At 35.4% G+C, this 4,723-nt stretch overlaps 1 pseudogene; it reads left to right on the forward strand.

Moving 5' to 3' along the window:
• The first annotated feature begins 3,360 nt into the window (after window positions 1–3,360).
• On the forward strand, window positions 3,361–4,473 carry LOC120856778 (annotated as a pseudogene).
• The last annotated feature ends 250 nt before the right edge of the window (window positions 4,474–4,723 follow it).

Consider the following 4,723-nt stretch of genomic DNA (forward strand, 5'->3'; position numbering starts at 1 on the left):
ATTTTGTTTTACACTCTTTTCTATGAATGTATTACATGTCTTAATTTAAAAAAATAAATGGTTAAAAAACTAGGAAACACAAAATGAAAATGTTAAGAACTGATTGATATGGAATTCAGTATCTTTTTTTTTTTTAATTAGGTAAAAAGTTTAGATAGCAAAAATTAGCATTTAAAATTTGGGGTGGAGAGAGATGATTAGTAATTGCATTTTCTACATTTCTGCTGTGTTTTTTCTCAAGATGTATCAACAATAAACAAACAAAAAAATCAAAACAGGCCACGTATACTAACAAAGTACACTTACTCTCTAATACCTTCTGTAGTTGTCCCTACTGTATAATATAATGATGTTTTACTGGTAGTTTTTACAGATTTTCCAGGTTGTAGAGTCACATGAGACAAAAGCAAAAGACTTTTCTGCAGATTAATGGATTGTATTACTATCTAGAGTAGAATGAATAATAGAAAAGGGAAGAATGGCAGGTCTAATTGGTAAAAGCAGAACAAACTTGAGAAGATGCCTGTGGAAATAAATTACATTGCTAAGATCAGGCTGTTTCACCATTACAAAAAAGTTAGAAGAAATGTTTAATTTTATTTAAAATTCATTTGTTAGGTTACAGAGAGGGAAGATCTAAACTTTGCAAGTGAATATGATATGATATATAAATTTTATAAATGTTTGTAACCCAATGAAACAAATATAATCAATTGTTATTACCTAGGCTTTAATTGTCTTTATCATATAATTTTGACTGAGGGGCTAAAATGAGTAAAAAATTTAAAAAAAAATTTTAAACAATTTCTGGAATGGGAAACTGGTTTTAGTAGACACTGTGTGCGTGTGTGTTCAGCCATATCTGACTCTTTGTGACCCCATGGACTGTAGTCTGCCAAGATCCTCTGTCCATGGAATTTTCCAGGTAAGAATACTGGAGTGGGTTGCCATTCTCTACTCCAGGGGATCTTCCTGACCCAGGGATCATACCCATGTCTTTTGCGTCTCCTACATTGTCAGTCAAATTCTTTGTTACTATGCCACTTGTGAAGCTTATTGTATCGCAGACACACCAAAAACACATATTAAAAAAAGTAATCGTAAGATTTTTTTCTTGAAAACAGCCATACGACCCCCACCTGCCAATGTAGAAGAGTCAGGAGTTATGGGATTGATCCCTGGGTCAGGAAGATCCTCCAGGGTAGGAAATGGCAACCTGCTCCAGGGCTCATGGACAGAGGATCCTGGTGGGGTCACAAAAAGTCAAACACTACCGAGCGACTGAACATGCACACACAACCTAAAGCAAAATTTTAAAATGGTTTATAGTTTGACAATGTAAATATTTAAAATAAAATATTTTTTTTTAACTTGTGTCATAATCTATTCTAAGACATTTTCTGTAGTGCTCCTGCAAAAGTGGCCATGTTCAGAGTACTGTTCCATTAAACTCTCTTAATTCTGGTAATAGATTGCACAAGTAGGGATTGACGAGCAAATGGACTGGGGGGAAGAAGTTGTGCATAGCTCTGGTCAGCCCATAGGTAACTTTTTTGTTTGTTTTTGAAAATTTAAAAGAAATTCCTCCTTTTTTTATCAAAGGGAGTTTGGTTTTATCTCACCCCCCCATCACTCCACTCCATACCCACTTCCCATAAGCTGAGTGTCTTGTGCAATGTACAGTATGCAAAATCATACTCGATTACTCTGAAGTTGAGGGACTCCAGGTTCAAGATCTATTTTATGATGGTATTTTTTTAAGTCACTGTTAATTTGACAAGTTAGGTTAAATCTTATATATAAATATATATATGAATGAAATTGTTTACTTAAAAACACACAAATTAAAGAAAACACTTCAGGCTAATTAATTTAGTAAAAGTTCAACTAAATATTTTAATGTGAAATACTGTTTTCAACAATTTCTGTTTATACCAATAGATCAGGCTGTTCTGTTTCCATCTCTCTTAATAAGTTTAGTATCACAATTATATTGTAGTGCAATTTATTTTGCCAAGATTTCCTTTTAATGTTATGAATTGTGTTGCTTGTGATATGGCACATTTGTTAAAAATGAATACTTTTGCGTGAAATGAAGTAATGTACATAATACAAGTTGTGTGTCCTACAGGGAAGCAATACTGTCATACCTCAAAGTCCTGTTGAGGACTTTTATTTCCTATTTTAAAAGCAAAAATAGTTTATGGCACCATAAACAGCATGTAACAAATATTTTTCATGATGTGACTAAGTGAATACTGGTCACAATAAATATATTATCGTCCTAATACTCACAGCTCATTAGAGAAATGCTGCCAGTTTGTAAACAAATATGCAAGCCATCAAACTTTAAGGCCAAACTTGATCAGCAGAAGAATTTTAATTAGAAATGGCTCAAATCCCAGATCACAGATATGAAAAAAATAGTGTAAAATGTGAGCCTTGAAACAGAAGGAAATTTTATTTCCCTCATTTCTTTAAGCTATTCCATCTACAATATATTGTTCTTGGCTTCTTGGAAGGAGAATGCTTGAGTGATTAGGATTGGTCCCATAGGAAATAATAGATGTCTGTTATTAATTATAACATCAAATGCAAAACAATAAATGATTTTTTATTTCTATTTTTGATGCTAGATTATTAAGGTAGGTGAAAATTAAATTTGCTTTTCAGATGACAGCAGGGGAAATTTCACTATGTCAGATCACTGGTTACTCTCTACTAATTTTCAAAATATTCTATAAGTTAATATAAAGTACTTAAATGTTAGTTTTTGCAGAATCTTGTTTCTGAATAAATATACTCCATTGTTCTTTAGGACGATGATGTCTTTCAATTTTTTGACTGAGAACACACACAAAAATATATTTTCCATCATGATGTAGCATATATGTATGAATTACATATGTGTGCATAAGCAAAAGTTCACACACAAACACTGAATGGCCTTTATAGGTGTAAAAAGCTTCCATATAATCTACACTATGCTTTCCTGGAGGTGCAGATGGTAAGAATCTGCCTGCAACACTGCAGTGCAGGAGAGTCAGGTTTGATTTCTGGGTCAGGAAGATCCCCTGGAGAAGGGAATGGCAAATCACGTCAGTATTCTTGCTTGGAGAATTCCATGGACAGAGGAGCCTGGCAGGCTACAGTCCCTGGAGTCACAAAGAGTCATAGATGATAGAGTGAGTAACACACACATGCTATTTTATCTATTCTATAATTTTCATTAATAATAATACCATTTTATTATTTTTCATTAAGAAAAAATAAATTAAGATCTCAAATCTCCTCAAATTAATGCTACTGAGTTTACTAACAGTTTGAAAAACATCCCCTTTCTCTTTCCCAGCTGGAACCATGGAGGGTGCAGAAGAGAAGAAAAAGAAGGTTCCTATTTTGCCAGAAACCCTTAAGATAAAGGGAAAGGATTTCAGAGAGATTAAGATCAAGTGCCTTAGAAAGAAATTTGCCCAAAAGATGCTTCGAAAGGCCAGGAGGAAGCTTATCCATGAAAAAGCTAAGCACTTCACAAGGAATACAGGCATATGTGAACTGCATTTGAACTGAAATTTGAATGGCTATAGTGGCAAGATAAGCCTTCAACTTCTATGTACCCATGGAACCCAAATTGGCATTTGTCATCAGGATCAGAGGTAACAATGAAGTGAGCACAAAGTTTCCAAAGGTATTGCAGCTTCTTTCCCTTTGTCAGATCTTCAATAGTACCTTTGTGAAGTCAGCAAGGTTTCAATTAACATGCTGAGAATTGTGGAATCAGACATTGCATGCTGCTGCTGCCAAGTTGCTTCAGTCGTGTCCGACTCTGTGCCACCCCATAGACGGCAGCCCACCAGGCTTCCCCATCCCTGGGATTCTCCAGGCAAGAACACTGGAGTGGGCTGCCATTTCCTTCTCCAGTGCATGAAAGTGAAAAGTGAAAGTGAAGCCGCTCAGTCGAGTCCGACTCCTTGCGACCCCATGGACTGTAGTCTACCAGGCTCCTCCGTCCATGGGATTTTCCAGGCAAGAGTACTGGAGTGGGTTGCCATTGCCTTCTCCATACATTGCATAGGGGAACCCAAATCTGAAGTCTGTAAATGAATTGATCTACAGCATGGTTATGGTAAAATCAACAAGAAGCAAATTGCCTTGATGGATAATGTATTGATTTCTCAACCTCTTGGCAAATATGACCTCATCTGCAAAGAGTATTTGGTCCATGAGATCTGTCCTGTTGGAAAATGTTTCAAAGAAGCACACAGCTTCCTGTGGCCCTTTAAATTGTCTTCTCCATGAGGCAGAATGAAGAAAAAGACCACCTATCTTGTAGAAGGTGGAGATGTTGGCAACCAGAAATACCAGATCAACAGGCTTATTAGAAGGATGAAGGAAGCTATCTACCATAATTATTTTTGCAATCTGGTCAGTTAATAAATACTAATTGTTTTTAAATTGAAAAAAAAAAGAAAAGAAAAACATCCTTTTTGACAAACTTAAATTTGTGCTGTTTAGTTTAATGCTTCAGAGCATGTGCCTACCATAGCAAGAAACACTCAATAAATACTAATGAATGAATGAATAGATGATGCTTAACATTTCTCTGTTGCACTCATAATCTAGCCCTACCTTTCTGAGAAAACATCTCTGTACTTTATTGGGATTTGGGGTATTTTCCAAACTCCCAAGGATTCATTTACATCCACTCACTTGAGTTACTTCT

Source organism: Oryx dammah, unplaced genomic scaffold (assembly GCF_014754425.2).
Source record: "Oryx dammah isolate SB20612 unplaced genomic scaffold, SCBI_Odam_1.1 HiC_scaffold_28, whole genome shotgun sequence".
NCBI lineage: Eukaryota > Metazoa > Chordata > Mammalia > Artiodactyla > Bovidae > Oryx > Oryx dammah.